At 35.1% G+C, this 24,466-nt stretch overlaps 1 long non-coding RNA gene across 2 annotated transcripts; it reads right to left on the minus strand.

Moving 5' to 3' along the window:
- Positions 1–4,002: 4,002 nt before the first annotated feature.
- On the minus strand, positions 4,003–19,448 carry LOC114296523 (uncharacterized). 2 transcript variants are annotated; one of them, XR_003641216.2, is made up of 3 exons: positions 19,257–19,448; positions 19,086–19,165; positions 4,003–4,283 (listed from the first exon to the last, which is right to left on the minus strand). It is a non-coding gene; the product is annotated as an uncharacterized LOC114296523 (long non-coding RNA). The 2 variants fall into 2 exon arrangements; XR_003641214.2 differs by lacking the exon at positions 4,003–4,283 and adding an exon at positions 6,540–7,822.
- Between the last annotated feature and the right edge of the window lie 5,018 nt (positions 19,449–24,466).

Genomic DNA, 24,466 nt, shown 5'->3' on the forward strand with positions numbered 1-24,466 from the left:
TATATTACCAAACACAGTTTAGTTCTCACTATTGTGTTCATTTTGGCCCTGAACAACCTGGTCTTTCATAAGTGCTCTAGAGAATTGTAGCCCTTCACAAATCTCATAGAACCGGCATAGTTCACACTCATATAGGTGATTTTTATAAAGATTATCGTGCCATACTTCACTAGGTATTCCTAGATATAAGAATCATTAAAAGTATTACTTAACCTAAAATGCTACAGACATCACTATTTCATCATAGAAATGAGTAGGAGTTTGACTCCCTAGTGATCCTTATGAGTTATACACAACTCGGTTGTCCCTTTGAACCTAGATCTTGGGATCTCCATTCAACTAGATTGGGTTGCTGTTGTGGTATTTAATAGGCTAAAGTCTCATTCCCCTCGATGAATTCTCAACTAACTCTCTTGTTAATCCTTTGGTTAGTAGATCTGCTATGTTGTCTTTAGACTTCACATATTTAATAGAAATAATTTCATTAGAGAGTAGTTGTCTCACGGTGTTATGTCGACGACGAATATGCCGTGACTTACCGTTATACATATGACTCTGTGCTTTACTTATCGCTGATTGACTATCTGTCACGACCCAAACTCGGTACCCAAAGGTTTGGCGTCGTAACAAGAAAAATAAAATAAAATAATTCTAAAATTTTTGTACTAATAGTAGTAGCGTAAACAGATAAATAAAATAAAATAAAATAAAATAAAATAAAATAAAATAAAATGGGTACCAAAAAGCTTAGTAAAAAGAAAATAGTCATATGGGCTTCATTTTATTACAAGAGTCCGATCATAATTATAGATAGTAAAAAAAAAAAACAACACTGTGGTTCATTTCCAATCATGATCCCGCTAAATCTCATCACCTGAAAGAGGATAACAGCTATAATCACATGGCAGAATGAGAAATATTATACAGTGAGCACGAGGGTCCAAACAAAATCCATGGATAATTATTAGGCTAAATAGAAATTAGTTTGGTAACTGAAATACATGACTAATATAGGTAACTGGAGTGACAATCAAAACCTGGGTCAATAGATCCATGACAAACAGAGGACTACAAAGTGGCCAAACAAGGGCTAATGTTATTTAAGTCCCCCAAGGCATGAGACTCCCGTGGTAGTATTTACAGAAAATAATTGTTTATAAAATCATTGTCAAATAATTAATAAAATTTATACAAACATATCTATGGGTTTCATTTTAAGCAAATAGAGTTTAGAAAATCATCAACATAATCGAAATATGAATATAATTTATAAAACATAAATTGCGTAAAATAAATTATGATAACTCAAAATATACGTAAAATATAGGATGGTGACTCAAGGTATAATATAACTTACCTTAAGATTACTTCTAAATTAGCCTTGATTCACTCCCTATTTCCGTTTCCTTTTCTTTGCTTACCAACTTTCACTCCTTACTACTAATTTTCCACGCTTTAGCTTATATTTTCGTTCTTTATGTTGTAACCTATTTATAGTTGGTGAGGCCTCACTAATGTTTTTGCTGTGTGGCAGTTTTAAGCCACCTGTCCCACAGGTGTTTTCACTGCTTACTCCCACGTTTCCCTACTTTGATGATTAGACCAACCTATAAGGCCATATTCACCACCCTATATGTTAGGGTGGCAACAAAACTTCGCACCAATTTTTTATTTTATTTTTTTAAACTTTGATTTAATTTTAATTTTAATTATACATGGTATTTAATTAAATAATTAAGGTGTCACACTATTGCAATGCATGCATATAGCAGGCACCGATTTTGGCCACATTGGAATATCTTCAAGGAAGTGGCGAAGCCATTCTATTTCTTCCCCAACTTTATCTAAAGCTATAAACTCTGATTCCATAGTAGACCTAGTAATGCAAGTCAGTTTGGAAGATTTCCAAGATACAGCTGCCCCGCCAAGAGTAAAGACATGCCTACTGGTGAATTTTGAGTCTCTAGTATCCAATATCCAATTTGCATCATAGTATCCTTCAAGTACTACTGGATATCTAGTATAATTAAGTCCAATGTTACGAGTAAATCAGAGATATCTTAGAAATCTTATAATTGCTTTCCAGTGTTCTACTCCTAGATTACTTTTATATCTACTTAGTTTGCTTACTGCATAAGCTATATCCGGGCGAGTACAGTTCATCAAGTACATTAAGCTTCCAATAATTTGGGCATACTCTAATTGAGAAATATTTTCCTATACATTCTTAGAAAGAAACAAATTAACATTCACAGGTGTTCTAGCAAGATGATCATCTTCTTTGCTGAATTTGTCAAGTATTTTCTCAATGTAATGTAATTGTGACAAAGCATAACCTTCTGATGTTTCGGTAATTTTCATACTAAGTATTACATCAGCAATCCCCATGTCTTTCATATCAAAATGTTTATTTAACATTTTTTTGATAGTTTTAATCATGTCATTATTACTACTTATGATAAGCATATCATTCACATAAAGGCACACTATAACGTAACTTTTGTTTGTATTTTTAATATAAACACATTTGTCACATTCATATTAATTTTGAATCCATTTGACATCATTGCCTTATCAAATTTCTCGTGCCATTGCTTTGGCGGTTGTTTTAAACCATATAATGATTTAACCAGTTTACACACTTTCTTTTCTTTTCTTGGAATAGAAAATCCTTCTAGTTATTTCATATAAATTTCTTCATCTAACTTATTATTTAAAAAAGCTGTTTTAACATCCATTTAATGAATTTTTAGATTGTATAAAGATGCAATGGCAATTAGTATTCTAATGGATGTTATTCTAGGAACTGGTAAGTATGTGTCAAAGTAGTCAAAACTTTCTTTTTGTCTATATCCTTTGACCATAAGTCTTGCCTTGTATTTGTTAATTGATCCATCCGCTTTTATTTATTTTTTTAAAAAAAATTCACTTATATCCAAAAGGTTTACAACTTGGTGACAAATTTACCAATTCCCAAGTATGATTTTGCAAGATGGATTTAGCTTCACTATTTACAACTTCTTTCCATAAAGGAACTTCAGGATTGGACATAGCTTCTTTAAAAGTTAAAGGCCCATTTTCTAACAAAAATGTTAGGAAATCTGGACCAAAAGATTTTGAGGTTCTAGCATATTTACTACGCCTAGGTTCCTCTTCCTTATTTTGATCTATCTCTTGCTCTTGTTCTTGATCACAACTAGTAATAGCATCATAAGATCTTTTATTAGTACTAGTCTCTTGTCCAGTTTTATTCAGAAATATATGTTCAAAGAACGATGTATTCCGAGATTCAATAATAGTATTTACATATATTTTGGAATGTTCTGACTTATGAATCAAAAATCAATATGCACTACTATTCTTGACACAACCAATGAAAATACAATCAATAGTTTTAGAACCTATCTTAGTCTTTACTTTTAAATATTTAAAGGATGGTACTCTCCCATGACACATTTCATAAGGCATTTGATTCACTTTGTTTCGGGATACTTTATGAAATATATAATTAGCAGAAAGTATTGTTTCCCCTCACAAGTTCTGAGGTAATCCAGAACTGATTAACATGGCATTCATCATCTCTTTTAATGTCCTATTTTTCCTTTCAGTAATTTTATTTTGCTGAGGTGAGTAAGGAGCGATGATTTGATGAATTATTCCATGTTCTTTACAAAACTCACAAAAATGTGATTCATATTCACCACCTCTATCGCTTCTTAGTTTTTTTTTTATTTTCTTACCAAATTAATTTTCAATTTCATTCTTATATTGAATGAATGTTTTTAAAGTTTTATCCTTTGTTCGAATTAAATAAATATAACTATATCTAGTATAGTCATTGTCACGACCCAAACCCGCCCCTATGGGTTTAGTATCGTAACCGGCCAGTAATCCGTGATTACTGAAGGCCTGCTTAACAATAAAGATAGTAATACGGAGTACAGGGCTGGCGGAAGCCAAAATAGTAATTAAAAGATGTCCAATAAGCTGTGACATTCTGTATGCAAGAAGACTTTTTTGAACACATTCACATTCATAAGCAAAACAGTATGTACATACACACATCATATACAGACATTCAAGTTGGGGACCAAATCCCTACCATAACAGTATAGTGCCAGTCTCAACATTCATTACAGAACAAAGGCAAAAGGGGAAATCTAAAACACCCTAAAATAGCCTTGGCTTGACGCACTCGGAACCTCGAAGTGAGGCACAATGGTTGGCTTTCACAAAACGGGAGCTTAGCCTGACGCTCCTAGCATTGGTCCAGTGCCTGACGCCTACATATATATATAAACAGTGAGTTAAAGCCCAATGAATAACAGTTATGTAAAGAGGTTAAGAATGAATGTCCATTCAGTCAATAAGCAGTCATATCAGTCATTTAAAAACCATAGCAGTTATATGTGGTACATCCAATAGCAAACAGTACAGTAGGCCTTAACAGACCGAATAGTTAGTTGATGGCCATCATAACAGTAAACAGTAGTGGTTCCAAACATAGGAACCGACAGAGATCTCTGTGACAGTAGCAGTAACAGTGCAGTAACAGTAAATTGCTATGGATGCCACAGATACAGTTTACAAATAGGACAAACATTCATTCAGTAAGAAATATCATTTCAGAAAGCAATACAGTTGATCATTCAGAAAATATTCATGATTGAACATATCTTTACAACATTGTTACTCACAGAGCACTGGACTAATAGTAGCTAGTGAGCGTCCTCGGGTGCCAATCCTATACAGTTACAGAATGAACACACACTAAGTTACACACTTGGGAATCAATGACTTAGTCCCTATCTTGACTCGGTGTGGTTCTACATCAATAACCTCATTAAGATGCCTTAAATGAGGATGCAAAGATGTACTTTAAAACACTTTTCAAATTTTTCAGAAAGCAGGGGTCTCGCTCGAGCGTGGCTTTCTACGCTCGAGCGGACATGCAGATAAAGGAGCTCCACTCGAGTGTGACTTCCTTCGCTCGAGCGGACTGCAAACTTAGGTAAAAGTACTAGATGCATGCAATTCACGCTCGATGGGCGCTCGACCTCCGCTCGAGCGTGCATTCCCTCGCTCGAGCGGACTGTAAACATGTGAAAGGTACTGGATACACGCATTTCACGCTCGAGCGTTACTTTCCACGCTCGAGCGGACTGCATGTACTCAGAGTGTATGCTCGAGCGTGAAGTCTTACGCTCGAGCGTGGGTCCAAAATCTGGAATTTCCAGATTGAACCTTCAAGCTCAAATTCGACATTTAAAGCATCAAATTTGATTCCTTTGGGCCAATTTTCTGAAAAACACTTTAAAGCTCATAATATGACATGTTTCAAAGATCAATTTGTAAAATCAAAGCCCAATGGTAGTTCAATTAAACACAAATCCAAACAAAACTTCATGAACATAATGTATATGTAACATGCAAGTGTTCAATTGAAATCAAAGCTTCCAATACAAGATCAAATGAGCCAATCCTTCCAAAACATGATGAATTCATGAACTATAACCAAAATATGGACATGTATGTGATGATTCTATGAAAACAACCTCAAAATTCAAGAATGTAAACATGCATGCATGATTCAAGCTTCAATTCAACAATTTAAAATCAATTCTAGACTTTGATCACTAATGGCTCATGGACCATGCAAGATACAACTAGAATTTACAATCAAGAAGATGATTTCCTACCTTAGGTTTTCAATGTCAAGTCTAGAAGCTCAATTATGCAATCTCTCTTCAAAATCTTCAAGTCTCTAAGCTAAATTTGTTGAAATCAAGTTTTTTTTCTCTCTCTCTCTCTCTCTCTCTCTCTCTCTCTCTCTCTCTCTGTTTGGTCTCTCAAAGATGAACAAAAGATGTATCCAACATGAATGAGGTAGAAAAGGGATGGTCTAGTGTCAAGCCACTAAGTGGCAATTTGGTAATTAATGCAACTAATGTAATTCGATGTTATTCAATCTAATTTAATCATTCCAAATCACATTTCGATTAAATCTACCATAAAATCACATAAATTCTAATTAACATAAAACACTAATCAATTTCTAGTTCGGTCGCCGATAAGGCCTTCAATTTACAGTTCGAAACTTAAAACATGAACAGATCAATTAATGGCAAACAGATAGAAATGCACTTAAATTAATACACTCAGGCAATCAGTTCAGAATTTTGGTCTAATCAGTTACTTATCATGTTCAGTCACAGTTTAGCAGTAATCAGTGGTGAGGGTTGTCACAGTCATCTATGAAAATGATAGAATATTTTTTCCTAACTTTAGTTTGAATTGATTTAAAATCACAAATGTCACTATGAATTAATTCAAGTAGCTTCGTACTTGGTTCAATTGAATGAAAATGAGTTTTAGTTAATTTTGTCTCAACGCAAATTTCACATTTATGATTTAAATCAATGTCAAATTTAGGTAAACATTCCATATTAATTAATTTATGTAAAGATTCATGATTAACATGTCCTAGTCTACCATATCACAAATTTGAAGACTCAAGCAAGTAAGAAGAATATGTATTTTTATTAATAATAGAGGGTACAACAGTCATTACATTCATTTTGAAAAGGCTATCAGACTTGTAACTTTTTCCTATATACATCCTGTTTTTGGTAAGTACAAATTTGTCTCTTTCAAAAACTAACCTAAACCCATTTTTACTCAACAGAGATTCAAAGACTAGATTTTTGTGAATGTCCGATACATGCAGCACATTGTTGAGAGTGAGTTCATTTTCAGATGTCATCTTCAAAATAATCTTTCATTGTCCTTCAACATTAGAAGTCGAGGAGTTGCCCATAAAAAGTTGTTCGCCATTGTCGACTACAGAAAAAAGATGTGAACATCTCTTTGTCGACACAGATGTGGCAAGTAACACCAATGTCCACCCATCATTCTTTAGGATTTCTGACAAGGTTTGCCGCGGGAACAATTGCAGAAAGATTTATGTCCTCAACACCATTGGAAATTTTATCAACTTCGGTCATTTTGGCTTGAGCAGGCTTCTTGTTTGATCTTCCTTTGCCTTTGCGCTTGTTACGGCAATCTTTAACCCAATGTCCCTCTTTTTCACAGATGTAATATTTGCCATTAAACTTGTACTTTTTAGTTTCCCCCCTTTTAGAGCCTTGTGAGAAACTTTCTTTAGAAAACTTTCATTTCTTTGTTTTTGGAGCATGTTCCACCACATTAGCCTCAGACTCCATTGGATGCTTACCAACCCGCTTCTCAGAATTGCAGTTGTCCTTCTTAATCCTCAAATGCACAGTCAATTCCTCTAGAGTCATTTCTTGTGCTTGTGTTTGAAGTAGTTCTTGAATTTCTTCTAGCCTTGTGATAATTTTTCAATTAAGACAGCAACTTGAAAGGATTCACTAAAAGACATGCCTTCTACATGAATGTCATACAAAATAAGTTGGAGATCTTGAACTTGGCTGATCACAGTCTTAGAATCAACCATCACAAAGTCCAAGAATTCACCAACCACAAATTTCTTTGAGCCAGCATCTTCTGTCTTGTATTTTTTCTCCAAAGACTCCCAAAGTTCGTTTGCCATCTTGATAAGACTGTAGATGTTGTACAATATGTTATCAAGTCCGTTCAAAATGTAATTTCGGCAAAGGAAATCAATATGTTTTCAGGCATCGACCGCAGTAACCACTTGCTGGTCGATTTCATCCTTTTTCAGAATAGGTGCATCCTCACGGAGAAAACGTGTCAGGTTGAGAGTAGTAAGATAGCATTTTCTACTGCCATCTTTTAAAATCAATTCCTAAGAACTTCTCTGACTTTTCACCATGATTGACTGGCACAGTCACAATAGGAGAAGGGGTTAGCGCAATTGTAACCACCATATCAGTACTTGTTTGAGCATTAGTTTCAGTAACCATGAATTTTAAATTATAAAACAAAATTATAATTAGAATTTTATACTACACAGAAAATTTAAACCATAAATACAAAATTAAATTCTGTAAAAATAAAAGAAATAAAAAATTGTAACTTTTATTTCCAATTAATTTGAAAATAAAATATTATTTAAACAAATTAATTCTACACAGAAAAATATTTCTATAACACTTCAAAAATTAAAATACTGAAAACGAAATTTTAATTAATGAAACTCAGAAATTATTTCTGAAAACCAAAATTAATTTCTGACCAACTTCACAAATAAATATTTTGAATTGCTAATGACTACCAGTATATTACTACTAGTTGTCAAAGAAAATAAACAGTATATTACTACTATTTTTCAAACAGTATATTACTACTATTTGTTTTTCTAACCAAAATATTATTTTATAAAATCACAGAAAATAATTTCTGTAAGAAGAAGAAAGAAAGAAAGGAAACAAATGAAAAATTATATTTCAATAGAATAACTCAAATCTATCTTAAGATTGTTGGAACAATCTTCTGTGTAAAAATAAAAACTTGAAACAAATCAAACAAATAAAAATAAATTACTTACATAATTTATTTTACCAAAATAAATAAGTAGAAAAATAAACCAAGTTGAGTGTGTGACACTCTGTCTTTAAGATAAATTTGCCCCGCTTTTGTGCTTACGGATAAATGACGTCTATCTCTCAGGATGAAATGATCTTTCACAGATTGTATTAGCACTAAAAACAATATGTTTCGGCAAACTAGAACTTGCGTTCTATACTCTCAAATATTTTTCCTAAAACTAATATGAAGAACAATAATGCAAGAGAGAAAAATCTAGAAAGCAAAAAATGAATTTCAGATGTTTGTGATTGTGAAAATCTACTGGAATGAGACTTCTATTTATAGGACAAATGGTGACTGTTTAGAAATTCTGAACATGTACAAATTTGAAATTGAACAGATACAGTTTGAAATGAATAGATACAAACTTCAAACTAAACAGGTACGGACTGTTTGCTCCTGCTGGACCGGTTATCGCTGGAAATGGACTGGAGGAGCACTGTTTTTGGACAAAAAAAAATTGAATTCAAATTTGAATTAATTTTGTTTAGAAAAATTATTTTGAAAAAAATTCAAATAAATTTTGTCCAAAAAATTAATATTAAGACCCAACCCACAATCCACATCCAGCCCGGCCAGACGGACGGATGACGGCGGCCTGCGTGTGGTGGTTTGAGCCAAGGTTCACTTTATTCATAACTCCTCCCTTCTACAAACTTAGAGTGCCCCTTGGGGCTCAACCCAAGTTTGTACACCTAGAGCTCATATACTTACAAAAGCTCACATAAAGTTTCAATGTGGGACAAGCCTTACAAGGAACCCCACATTTTATTCTTTAATTGTTCGTTCCATAAACCCGAAAACGATGTCAACTTCTCATTCACTCATAAATAGTTTTGACGAACCGTCTTGTGACAACCCTCACCACTATTTACTGATAAACCACTGATTACTGTTAAACTGAGACTAATTATGATAATTGACTGAATTGACTGAAATCCTGAACTGATTGATTGTCTTTATCTGTTTAAGTGCATTTTTATCTGTTCGACTGTTAAACTATCTGTTCACGTTTTATGTTTAAACCGCAGATTGAAGGCCTTATCGGTGGTCGAACCAGAAATGGATTAGTGTTATGTGATGATTAGAATTTATAGGATTTTATGGTATAATTACTTGAATTTGGATTTGGTATGATTAAATTAGATTAAAATAAGTTAAATTACACAAGTTGCCTTATTTACCATATTGCCATGTTAATGGACCATTTAGGCAATACATGTTGAGCCTTATTACATGCAAACACAACATTTCTTCAGCCCATTCTTCTGATCATGGCCGACTAGAGAGAGAGAGATAGGAGAGAGCTTGTTTCCATCTCAAATTGGCTTAGAGACTTGGAGAATTGGTAGAAGATTTGCAAAATTGAGCTTCTAGGCTTGGAATTGGAGATCTAAGGTAGAGAATTCAACCTCTCTTTGATGTATTTGTGTGTTGTCTTGCATGATTCACGAGAAATTAGAGATTCTAGCTAAGAGTTGGTTCATAATGTTGAATTGTAGCATATATCATGCATGCATGTCTACATTGTTGCATTTTGAGGTTGATTACATGGAATTTGATACATGCATGTTCATATTATTGTTATAGTCCATGTTTTCATCTTGTTTTTGGAAGTTGAGGCTCATTGGAGCAAGTAATTGAAGCTTTGAATTGGTTTAAACTCATGCATGTCATGTTTGAGTTATGTTCATGAAAATTGGTTTGAAATTGGATTTAATTGAACTACTTTTGGGATTTGATTTCTCAAATTGATCTTTGAAACATGTTATACTATGAGTTTTGAAGTATTTTCCAGAAAATTAGCCCAAAATGATCGAATTTGGTACATTGAAACTTGTTTTTGAGCTTGAGGTTCAAATCTGGAAATTCCAGATTTTGGACTCACGCTCGAGCGGAGTGACTGGCGCTCGAGCGTGAAATTTGTGCATCCAGCACTTTACACTGTTTTACAGTCCGCTCGAGCGGGGTATTGGACGCTCGAGCGAGGACTTCTGTCACATGCTCGAGCGGGTATCGAGCGCCCAATCGAGCGTGATTTTTACACATCCAGTACTTTTGGCATGTTTTACAGTCCGCTCGAGCGGAGTATTTTGTTTGCCTGTACGCTCGAGCGGGTAAACCCACGCTCGAGCGGGACCCCTATTTTCTGAAAATTTGTTAAGTGTTTTAAAAGTGCATCTTTGCATCATCATTTCATCCTAGGCATTCTTAGGCCTAGTTTAAGGCATTTTAATGAGGATATTGATGTAGAACCACACTGAGTCAAGATAGGGATTAAGTTATTATTTTCCCAACTGTGTAGCTCAGTGTGTGTTCACTCTGTAACTGTGTAGGGTTGGCATTCGAGGACGCGTACTAGCTTATTTGTAGCCCAGAACTCTGTGAGTAACAATGTTGTAAAGATATGTTCAAAGATGAATATTTTCTGAATGTTTAACTGAACTGTTTTCTGAATTGATACTGTTAACTGAATGAATGTATGTCCTTTATTTTGAACTGTATTGTGGCATCCATAGTAATCACTGTTACTGCTATTGTTACAAAGATCTGTGTCAGTTCCTATCTTGGAACTTCTGTTTATTGTTATGATGGCCATCATTGACTGTTCGGTCTTTTAAGACCTACTGTTTACTGTACTGTTCTGTTATTGGATGTACCATATATGACTGTTATGACTGAATGACTGATATACTGAATCAATTGACTGTTTTCTATTCTAAAAGGACATTCATTCTTAACCTCTTTACGCATTATGTTATTCACTGGGCTTTAGTTCACTGCTCATATATATATGTAGGTGTACAGACATCGGACCGTTGCTAGAAGCGTCGGGGTAAACTCCAGTTTTGTTAAGCCAACCACTGTGCCTCACTGCGAGGTTCCAAGTCCTTCATGCCAGGGCTTTTGGAGTGTTTTAGTTTCTCCCTTTTTGTATCCGTTTTGTAAATTACTGTATAGACTGAATGGTTGTACTGTACTATTTTAAATAGGGATTAAGTCCCTGTCCTGAATGATTGTATATATTGTACATACTGTTTTGGTACTGATTATATATGTGTATATGATATGAAAAGTCTTTTTGCATATAGACTGTCACAGCGCATTGGACATATTTTAATTACTGTATTGGCTTCCGCCAGCCCCTGTACTCTGAATTACTGTTTTACTATTAAGCAGGCCTTCGGTAATCTCGGATTACTGGCCGGTTACGGTGCTAAACCTATAGGGGCGGGTTTGGGTCGTGACAGAGTGGTATTAGAGCGTTATTAAATCACGAGTTATACCGCACACATGTGTCCAAATGAGCTATAGGATGTCCTAGAAAAGTGATTAGGGCATTACATGCGCATGATAAGTGTGTGTGACTACGACATGAATATAACTGCTAATGTGATAATCTGCCTAAGTATGCAACTGCCTATGTTTATAATTGTTATAACTGCCTATAGTGAGATGGACAACGCAAGAATTGTTGATGAAACTGAGTCCTCTGAAGCAAGAATGGCAATGTTGGAGAGAATGGTGGAACTACTAACTGAAAGATTAGGGCAACAACAGAACCAACAGCCCCCACCTCCTCCAGTACAACCAGAGCCACCTATGAATGATGATATCATAGCTTTGACACAAAAATTTAGTAAGATGAAACCGCCATCCTTTCAGGGAGGCCTCGAACCGCTAAAAGCTGAAGCTTGGGTTCTTGAGACTGAAAAGTTATTTGAAGTTTTTCCATGTTCTGAAGCACACAAAGTGCTACTGGCCACCTTTACTTTGCAAGAAGAAGCTAGAAGGTGGTGGATGCTTATCCGTGATGTCAACACTGTTATGACTTGGGCTCAATTCAAAGAAGCCTTCTTCGAAAAGTACTTCCCTCAGTGTGTCAAGGACAGAAAAGTGACCGAGTTCGAACAACTGAAACAAGGTGCCATGTCCGTAGGAGAGTATGAAACAAAGTTCACCGAACTTGCCCGTTATGCACCGCACATGGTTGATACTGATTACAAAAAGGCCAGGAAGTTTGAAGGCGGCCTTAATGTTGAAATCCTTGACAGAATTAATGTACTGAAACTGCTCAAATATGTAGATGTTTCTTAACCGAGCCATCATGGCTGAATCAAATATTGAAGCACTGAAACAGACTGAAACACTCGCAACTGAGTGGCGCGGGAAGAGACGGGATTTTAAATTCAAGAAAGGCAGAAACAATTCATCGAATAAGAAGCAGAATATGGGGTCAACAACTAGTTCCAGTCAGGGAAGTGGTTCCATACCGCCTTGTTCTAAATGTAGTAGAAATACAAATGGGTCTGTTATAAATTATCCGGTACTTGTTACAGGTGTGGCAAGGTGGGTTACATGGTCAAAGATTGCCCTTCCACTCCTCAGGGCAATAGTAAAGCTGCACCAAGCGCAGCAGCATCAACTGTTCCACCAAAACCCAACTCCAAAGCTACTGGGAAAGAGCCTATGAGGCAAGGCCGAGTGTTCGCACTCGTACCAGGAGACGTACAAAATACCGAGACCGTCGTGTCAGGTATCCTCTCAATTTGTACTCAAAATGTATATGTTCTGATTGATTCAGGGTCTACACATTTATATGTATCGTATGCTTTTTCACGAAAATTGAATAGACCATTAGAACCCATGAAGTACTTGTTAGCTGTATCTTCACCTGTTGGGGGATCTGTAACTTGTGCTTATATGTACCCTGCATGTGAAATTATTGTTGGGGATATGCATCTGTATATTGATTTACTGCCTCTGAACATTGATCATTGTGACGTGATATTGGGAATGGACTGGTTAACAAAATATCATGCTACTATAGACTGTGTGACCAAACAAGTTGTTTTCCGTCCACCTGGCCTACCTGAATTTGTGTTTAACGGAAGTGGAGTGGTACCTCCCCCATATTTGATTTCATCTATGAAAGCATACAAACTGTTTAGAAAGGGGTGTAAATGGTATTTCTGTTCTATATTGACTGTATCTACTGATGTTAACGCTATGTGAACAGTATTCATATAGTCAGAGAATTTCCAGATGTATTTCCAGACGATCTGCCAGGGGATTTGATTGATAGGGAGATTGAGTTCATCGTTGATGTGATTCCGGGTACACAGCCAGTATCTAAAGCTCCTTACCGAATGGCTCCGACTGAACTGAAAGAATTGAAAGTGTAACTGCAAGAACTGTTAGATAAGAAGTTCATCAGGCCCAGTACTTCACCGTGGGGCGCGCCAGTCTTGTTTGTGAAAAAGAAAGACGGCTCACTGAGACTCTGCATTGACTACCGTGAACTGAACAAGATAACTGTGAAAAATAAATATCCATTACCGCGTATTGATGACTTATTTGATCAGTTACAGGGTGCTCAAGTGTTCTCTAAGATTGATCTCAGATCCGGATATCATCAGCTGAAAGTTAAACCAGAGGACATTGACAAAACTGCTTTTCGAACGAAGTATGGACATTACGAATTCCTAGTTATGCCTTTCGGAGTTACCAATGCACCTGCTGCATTTATGGACCTTATGAACAGAATTTTTAAACCATTCCTTGATGACTTTATTGTTGTATTTATAGACGACATTCTGATTTATTCTAAAAGTAGAGAAGAACATGAACATCATCTGAGACTTGCCTTACAGACCCTAAGAGAACAGAAACTGTATGCGAAATTGAGTAAATGTGAATTTTTGCTTGATCATGTTATGTTTTTGGGACATGTTATTAGTAGAGAATCAGCATTCCAAGAGTTGAAAACTCGACTTGTGACTGCACCGATTCTTACCCTACCTTCAGGTACGGATGGTTTTACCATTTTTAGTGATGCTTCTCATAAAGGTTTGGGATGTGTTTTAATGCAGAATAGGAGAGTTATTGCCTATGCTTCCCGACAATTGAGACTGCATGAAAGAACTACCCGACCCATGATTTAGAACTTGCTGCAGTAGTGTTTGCACTGAAAATCTGGCGTCACTACCTTTATGGGGCAACATGTGAGGTGTATACAGACCACAAGAGTTTGAAATACTTCTTCACACAGAAAGAACTGAATATGAGGTAGCGGAGATGGTTAGAACTGATAAAAGATTATGATCTACAGATTTTGTATCATCCGGAAAAAGCTAACACCGTTGCCGATGCACTGAGTCGGCAATCGATTGGAAACTTAGCCTGTTCACTCACCGGACAAAAAGAGTTGCTTTGTGACCTTGAGAAATCTGAAATTGAGATTGTTTTGCGAGAACAAGGTGGAACAATAGTTGCTATTTCTATTCAACTGGCACAGATTGAAGAAATTAAAGAGAAACAGCAACAGGATGACTTCTTGAAGAAGATCATTGAAGAACGGGAATCCAAACCGAAGCCGAATTTCAAATTTGGAAGTAATGTGTTGAAATTTCAGGGAAGATTGTGTGTACCGAATGATTCTGAATTGAAAAGAAGAATTCTGCAAGAAGGTCATAGTTCAAAATTGTCTATCCATCCAGGAAACACGAAAATGTATCAAGACTTGCAATTGAATTTCTGGTGGCCAGGAATGAAGAAAGAAATTGCTGAGTTTGTGTCAAAATGTTTTCATTGCCAACAAGTTAAAGCCGAACATCAACGACCCGCAGGTTTACTGCAACCCTTACCGATACCGGAGTGGAAATGGGAACATATTAACATGGATTTTATTGTTGGTTTACCTCGCTCCAGTAAAAGTATGGATTCAATTTGGGTTATTGTTGATAGATTGACTAAATTTGCTCATTTTTACCTGTCAAAACAATTTACAATGCGGACAAATTGGCTGTAATCTATATTGATGAGGTTGTTAGATTGCATGGAGTGCCTGTGTCCATTGTTTCTGATAGGGACTTGAAGTTTACATCGAGATTTTGGCAAAGCCTGCAGACTGCATTGGGTACTGAATTGAAACTGAGTAGTGCCCACCATCCTCAGATAGATGGTCAGTTAGAGAGGACCATCTGGACTCTGGAGGATTTACTGCGGATGTGTGTTCTTGATTTCCAGGGAAATTGGGAAAGTCATCTACCCTTAGCTGAATTTGCCTACAACAACAACTTCCATTCAAGTATTGGTATGGCGCCTTTCGAGGCTTTATATGGCAGGAAATGTCGATCTCCGATTTGCTGGGCAGAAGTTGGAGATGGGCCTTTGCTTGGGCTCGAGATTGTGTATGAAACTACAGAAAAAGTAAAACTGATCCAACAGAGACTGAAAACCGCACAGAGCCGACATAAAAGTTATGTGGATGTCCGAAAACGAGACAGAGAATATGAAGTAGGTGATCACGTTTTTGTAAAAATGACACTGATGAAGGGCCAGACTCGTTTTGGAGTTAAAGGCAAGTTAGCACCATGATATGTCGGACCGTATGAGATTATTGAGAAAATCAATCCGGTGGCGTATCAAGTAGCGCTTCCTCCTGAAATGGAGCATATGCACAACGTGTTCCATATTTCAATGTTGAGGGAATACCTTCGGGATCCCTTCCATGTGATTGAGCCTACCCGTGTAATGCTAAGTGATGACTACACTTATGAAGAACGACCTATTCAGATTGTGAACAGACGGATCAAAAAATTGAGAAACAAAGAGATTCCGTTAGCAAAAGTTGACTGGAAAAACCATGGTGGCGTGTATGCCACTTGGGAGAGGGAGGATGATATGATAAAAAGATATCCTGACTTGTTTCCACTGAATCCTGTTTTCTTCCAAAATGAAGGTAATTCGAGTTTGGAGGACCAAACTCTTTATAAGGAGGGGAGACTGTGACAACCCTCACCACTGTTTACTGATAAACCACTGATTACTGTTAAACTGAGACTGATTATGATAATCGACTGAATTGACTGAAATCCTGAACTGATTGATTGTATATATATGTTTAAGTGCATTTCTATCTGTTCGATTGTTAAACTATCTGTTCACGTTTTATGTTTAAACTGCAAATTGAAGGCCTTATCGGCGGCCGAACCAGAAATGAATTAGTGTTATGTGATGATTAGAATTTATAGGATTTTATGGTATAATTACTTGAATTTGGATTTGGTATGATTAAATTAGATTAAAATAAGTTAAATTACACAAGTTGTCTTATTTACCATATTGCCATGTTAGTGGACCATTTAGGCAATACATGTTGAGCCTTATTACATGCAAACACAACATTTCTTCAGCCCATTCTTCTGATCATGGCCGACTAGAGAGGGAGAGAGATAGGAGAGAGCTTGTTTCCATCTCAAATTGGCTTAGAGACTTGGAGAATTAGTAGAAGATTTGCAAAATTGAGCTTCTAGGCTTGGAATTGGAGACCTAAGGTAGAGAATTCAACCTCTCTTTGATGTATGTGTGTGTTGTCTTGCATGATCCACGAGAGATTAGAGATTCTAGCTAAGAGTTGGTTCATAATGTTGAATTGTAGCATATATCATGCATGCATGTCTACATTGTTGCATTTTGAGGTTGATTACATGGAATTTGGTACATGCATGTTCATGTTATAGTCCATGTTTTCATCTTGTTTTTGGAAGTTGAGGCTCATTGGAGCAAGTAATTGAAGCTTTGAATTGGTTTAAACTCATACATGTCATGTTTGAGTTATGTTCATGAAAATTAGTTTGAAATTGGATTTAATTGAACTACTTTTGGGATTTGATTTCTCAAATTGATCTTTGAAACATGTTATACTATGAGTTTTGAAGTGTTTTTCAGAAAATTAGCCCAAAATGAACGAATTTGGTACATTGAAACTTGTTTTTAAGCTTGAGGTTCAAATCTGGAAATTCCAGATTTTGGACTCACGCTCGAGTGGAGTGACTGGCGCTCGAGCGTGAAATTTGTGCATCCAGCACTTTACACTGTTTTACAGTCCGCTCGAGCGGGGTATTGAACGCTCGAGCGAGGACTTGTGTCACACGCTCAAGCGGGTATCGAGCGCCCAATCGAGCGTGATTTTCACACATCCAGTATTTTTGGCATGTTTTATAGTCCGCTCGAGCGGGGTAACTCGCGCTCGAGCGGAGTATTTTGTTTGCCTGTACGCTCGAGCGAGTAGACCCACGCTCGAGCAGGACCCCTGTTTTCTGAAAATTTGTTAAGTGTTTTAAAAGTGCATCTTTGCATCCTCATTTCATCCTAGGCATTCTTAGGCCTAGTTTAAGGCATCTTAATGAGGATATTGATGTAAAACCACACTGAGTCAAGATAGGGATTAAGTTATTATTTTTCCAACTGTGTAGCTTAGTGTGTGTTCACTTTGTAACTGTGTAGGGTTGGTATCCGAGGACGCGTACTAGCTTATTTGTAGCCTAGAACTCTGTGAGTAACAATGTTGTAAAGATATGTTCAAAGATGAATATTTTCTGAATGTTTAACTGAACTGCTTTTTGAATTGATACTGTTAACTGAATGAATGTATGTCCTCTATTTTGAACTGTATTGTGGCATCCATAGCAATCACTGTTACTGCTACTGTTACAGAGATCTCTATCAGTTCCTATCTTGGAACTTCTGTTTACTGTTATGATGGCCATCATTGACTGTTTGGTCTTTTAAGACCTACTGTTTACTGTATTGTTCTGCTATTGGATGTACCACATATGACTGTTATGACTGAATGACTGATGTACTGAATCAATCGGCTGTTTTCTATACTAAAAGGACATTCATTCTTAACCTCTTTACGATTTATGTTATTCACTGGGTTTTAGCTCACTGCTCATATATATATGTAGGTGTACAGACATCGGACCGTTGCTAGAAGTGTCGGGGTAAACTCCAGTTTTGTTAAGCCAACCACCGTGCCTTACTGCGAGGTTCCAAGTCCTTCAAGCCAGGGCTTTTGGGGTGTTTTAGTTTCCCCCTTTTTGTATCCATTTTGTAAATTACTGTATAGACTGAATGGTTGTACTATACTGTTTTAAATAGGGATTAAGTCTCTGTCCTGAATGATTGTATATATTGTACATACTGTTTTGGTACTGATTGTATATGTGTATATGATATGAAAAGTCTTTTTGCATGTAAATTGTCACAGCTCATTGGACATATTTTAATTATTGTATTGGCTTTCGCCAGCCCCTGTACTCTGAATTACTGTTTTACTGTTAAGCAGGCATTCGGTAATCTCGGATTACTGGCCAGTTACGGTGCTAAATCCATAGGGGCGGGTTTGGGTCGTGACACGTCTTTACTGTGTGACTTGTCATGCGGTAAAGAACACTTCACCTCTTGAACCTACCTCAAAAGACGTGTGGACCCCACTCAAATTTGATTTTAAAATTGGCCCAAAATAAACATATAAAAAATGATAATTCCAACAATTTTAACTTAAGATTGTGATGCCAAACGAAGGTATTATGCCATCAGAAGTTTTGATTTCAAGCTTACATTAGCCATGTTTAGACAGTAAGATTTTTGGTTAAAATGTCAAAAAAATCATTACAAATTATAAAAATTTTAATTTTATTTTTTGAACATCTTTCTTTAAAAAAAAATAAAAAATTATTAAAAAAATAAATTCTTTAATTTACCTCTTGCATGACGCGGTGCCTTTAGGGTAGTGAATAAATTCTCCATTGATCTACATCTTGGAGATCTTCCTTGTACCCATCTGCAGAAGTAGGGTTTCAAATTTTTATTTTTTGAACATCTTTCTTTAAAAAAAAATAAAAAATTATTAAAAAAATCAATTCTTGATTTACCTCTTGCCTGACGCGTTGCCTTTAGGGTATTGAATAATTCTCCATTGATCTACATCTTGGAGATCTTCCTTGTACCCATCTGCAGCAATAGGGTTTCAAAATTTATGCAGAGAGACTACAGAGAGGGAGATGAGAGATTTGAGACGGGAGATAGAGAATGGGACACGGGGAGTGAAGAGAAAGATCGATTGAAAAAAAAAAAAAAAGTGAAGAGAATGAGTGATTATTATTGTTTCACAATATTTATTATTTGATATTTCTCAAAACTTTAATAAAAATTAAATTTCACAATTTTAACTAATAAATATCAAATTAAAATACCATATAGATTTGTTTCAAGATCACTGCATAATTTTTCGAGCGTAATTGTTTGAGATTTTTTTTTTTGTTACATTTTTATTGGTTTACTTTTATTTTTAGTGATTTTTTTAAAAATTCTTTAAAAAGTTTTAAATTTGTGAAGTATAGGCTAAGTTTGAGGTGTATTTGATCATATTATATCTTTATTTTTTTGTATATTTTTTCATAAAAAGTTAAAAAGTGTATTTATTTAAATCATTCCAAACTATCCCTTACTTAATAAAATGAATTCGAAAATTTAAAAGACAAAAATCAAAATAAAAAAGAAAAAAGAAAAAAACAGTGGGTTCCTTTTTTATACTTATTTTGACTTTTAATTTTTTTAAAAAAATTTACTTATTTAAATTTTATCAACGCACGGCAAATTGGGGAAAAAAAAGTAACATAATTTTTTAAAATCTCAACAAAAAAAAATAAAATAAAATAAAGAAATGAGATGATATTTTCAATGATATATGAACTGTTCATTTTGTAAAATTCTCAATATTTATCATTCATAAAAAAATTAGATCAATTTGATAATCATAATTTTTTTTTATTTTATCTTGTTTGTCTCTAAATTATGAATAGTTTATTTTCAAAATATATTTGTCATCTATTTTTTCGAAGACAAATATGATAGAATGAAAGTGTTATGATTATCAGATCGAATTGATTTTTTTCATAAAAGATATACTGAGAGTTTTATAAAATAAATTATTCAAATTATTAAAACGGGACTAGTGATAAGTTCCATGAACCCAAAGGGAGATGTGTTCTCCCTTCCGTACGGTTACAAACAAATCAAACTATTAGCGATCTCAGCTCATTAAGTAAATGAACAAATTTGAGTTAGATTTTTAACCTCGTTTATTAAACGAGCCGAACTCAAGTTTAAATAAATTTGATTCGTCAAGTTTGGTTCATTTATTTTTATTTATATTATTTATATATTTAAATAATAATAATTTGTTGTTGAGTTTTGAGTCTAAGTTTAAACTCGATTAATGTTACGAGTCAAATTGAATTTAGCCTCTGTTTAGGAAGATGAGTTAGGTTGGGTTTGAGATTATTTTAATTATAAAAAGACAAAATAGATTTTTTAATCTAATAAAACAAAACATTATATTCAACCCATAATTATTATATTCTTTCTCTCATAAAAAATTAAAAAAATTAAAAAATTCTTCATGAACAAAATTTTTTAATCCCAAACTAAAATAATAATAAAAAAATTACCATTTCGAAAGAACAGTCTCGATTGGGAGCTCGAATTTGAGCCCCCCGAATCCCTCGAATTTCTTTTTTTTTTTTTCAGAAGAAGAAAATCAGAGGAAGAAGGAGGAGAAGAAGAAGGAGAACAAGAAGAACTGGAGGGAAAGGGGCCAATAAAATCGGGCTGGAGGCGGAGGCGGGACCGGAGGCGACGGCGGGGCTGGGGCTGCGATGAGCTGCTGCTGCAACGATCGGAGCTGCTGCAACGGCGGGGCTAGGCTGCGACGACGACCGGGCTGGGCGACGATCGGCGATCGGCGAACCTCTCTTCTCTTTCTCTCTTCCCCTCTTCTTCTCTCTTTCTCTCCCTCTTCCTCTCTGCGACGAAAATGGAAAATGGAAAAACGACTGGAAAATGGAAGAAAAAAAAGAAAAAAAAATGCCCAAAACGACGTCGTTTTGGGCATTCGGGCGATTCGGGGGGAAAAGTTTCGAGCTACAAAACATTAATCTTCGAAAGAATCCTTAAATTGTGTAGTTGAGTTCACGACTGGCCTCAGTCATTTAAAGTGTCAGACAAACGAGGGTAGCTTGTTGTCCTTCACGTGGAAATCTGACAAGAGTCGTTAGAGAGTCAAATTACAATATGGTTTGTAACCAAAAAAAATTACAATATGGTCCAAAAGTACTTGCAAAATTACAAATTTGTACCGCAATAAAAAAAATTAAAAAAAAAAATCAACATCACAAAAAATAAAAGGATGAATTACACTTTATCTCCCTATGATTTCATGCAGTTAGACATTATTTTTTTGAGATTTATAATTATACTCATAAACTTCTTGTAATTTGGAGCGATGTGCAAAAATCACAAGATCTGATAAACTAAACAACGCATGTGGCAAACGTACCAGAAAAGTGTGTCTACACTAGAATTTAGTGTTTTGGCGCCAAATTCCGGGTTCAAGGTGACCAATTTGCCCCTCCAATCCCTTATGGGTTCATTTGGGAAGTGAGTTGGCTTTTTAGCTTTATGACTTTTTAACTATTTTAACCTAAGTTAAAAAATCTCGTTTGGGAATGGCTTTTTGACCTTTTTAACTGTTTATGAGAAAGAATGTAATGATCATAGGTTAGATGTGATGTTTTGTCTTATTGAATTAAAAAACTTATTTTGTCTTTTTGTAATTGAAATAGCCCCAAACCCAACCCAACTCTTCTTCCCAAACGAAGCCTATATAACTGTTGGCTTATTTTTCCTATGAAGGAAAATACCATAAATGCGAGCGTGCCAACAATGATTGAAAAATCCTTACAGATTAAATTCAAACCAATTATCAAGCGATTGCGTTAACGGTTCTTTTGCCTCAACAAAGAGGACTTCAAAATTGACAAGTGTAGAGAAAAGAAAAATTAAAAGAAGAAAGAGGGAGACGAAAAAAGACGATTGAGTGAACAATCAAAGTAATAATTACTTACCTCTACTCCTATGCTTCGAAAAGGAAGTGCATAAAATGCTTTGAAAAGGAATGCTGAAAATAAGTGCTTCGAAATATAAATCTATGTTAAACTACTCCTAAGATAAGGAAAATGATAAGAAATATTAAAATCAATTGTCTTTGATTGTGAATTCTCCATCTTTTACAATATAGCCATGAATGGCTATTTATAGGTAAATATTTGTAGAAAAAAATATCCAGCAATAACTATCCAATAACCACTTAAAACTACCCACTATTCCATCTTCATTCCCACAATGCCAAACATCCCTTAATGTCTTCATAACTTTCTTTAACCTCCAATTCATGCTCTATGTTCTTCATTTTATTCTCCATCATCTTTTCACATTTCATAACTTATCATAACCTCCAAGTGAGTAGGAGGATGCCACATGTCCTGCAATTATATAAATAATAAATAATAATAAAAATTACAGATTTATGGTGCCAACATTACCCCCTGCGGCCCTTCAAAATGATATTTACTTGAATTTTTGAAAGGCCGAACCAAGCACGCGACTAATCTAAGCAATAAAGTGCTTCGAATAATATCAACAAAGTGCTTCAAATGATATAACAGCACCAATAAAGTGCCTCGAATGAGCATGAAATTATGACTAGATGTTGTGAATTATATATATACGCATTGAAATGATATTATTGTTGAAAAGCTTCGAAGGATAACCACATATTTTCAAGGTAAAGCCAATGATTCACCTTAGTATATTGTTACACATGCTAAATAACCAGCTTCGAAGGTGGTGTAAAGGACCCAAATCATCATTCGAAGGTCAAAAGTGCCGACAAAGGACGAATTACATCATTGGAAATGCTTGGCAAAGCTTCGAAGGTTCACAACCATCACTATTTTCTCTTCGAAGCTGTTGTTGATGCAAGATGGAGTGCTTCGAAGCTTACAAAATTATGGCAAAAGGGCTTTCGAAGGAGCTTTTGGCCAATATTGTGGTTATTCAAATTTTGTATGTTTTGGTTCACACATAATTAATTAAAATATTAATTTTATGCTTTAAACCAATTATTAATTCTCCGAAGACACCAAAATTGTTGTTTTTCGAACCAACTTTTGTAGAATACTAGTTACATTTTCATGTAACAAATGGCTATAAAAATGGTTATCAGTAAAGCCACTAATTATCATGCAAGAAATAGGCATTATTCGATAATTAATTAATTTCCATTTTACATATATTTGATGGGAGGTACACATTTTGAAAGTTTTCTCGTCTCATGTTACATTTCAAAGGTATTTATTGATGACAAAACCGCCTTTCGAAAGTTACATATGTTACTAAAGGATCAAAGTCGTCCTTCGAAAGTGCTCACGACACCTCTTCGAACCAAATCCAAAGAATTGGATTACTATGAAATTAGTTTGGCATTTTAACTAGCCATTAATGGCTATAAATTGATATTTCAATAAATAACATGCTTCGAAGTGTCTTGAGACATGCTTCGAAGGTAACCGCAAAATCAAATGGTGATGGTTTTATGGATCAACTAATCACAATATTTTTAACTCAATATATTGCAATAACGAAATATTATGTATTAGCTATTCCATCAAAGTCAACGTTTGATGTGATCTACAAATCTAAAATGAATTTCGAACAACAAAAGTCATGGTATAGTGTGACCATGAAAATTCTTACTTTTTGACACTTTGAAAAATATCAAAATTTTGAATTCATGAACAATGACTTTTTCATTATTCTTGACCATGTTAGTTTTAAAAACATGACTTTTGCTGAATTGATTTTCATAATTATTTGGTAAAGTGAGTTGTTTTTCCATATTGGCCATTAATGGCTTATGAAAATCACCCATGGATATGTTATTTTCATGATTTGACTCTCTAAAAATTGGTTTTGAGACCCCCCAAGCCATGCATAAAACATCATTCTTAGCCAAATTTAGCTCAAGAACATGCTCTTTTGTTATGTTAATTTCATAATTTGGCTCTTTAAAAACAGAATCTTGAACCCCCCGAGCCATTGATGAAATCAACTCTTTACTTTTGCTATTTTTAACCATGAAAAAATTCACCAATTCCGGGCATTAAAGCCTCAGTTAAAGACTTGGTAGTGAGAATTGATAACTCATCATTTTATTGGTGAATTTCCATATCAAGTTGATAAA

The sequence above is a fragment of the Camellia sinensis genome, chromosome 1 (assembly GCF_055761805.1).
Source record: "Camellia sinensis isolate YWXY chromosome 1, ASM5576180v1, whole genome shotgun sequence".
NCBI classification, from domain to species: Eukaryota; Viridiplantae; Streptophyta; class Magnoliopsida; order Ericales; family Theaceae; genus Camellia; species Camellia sinensis.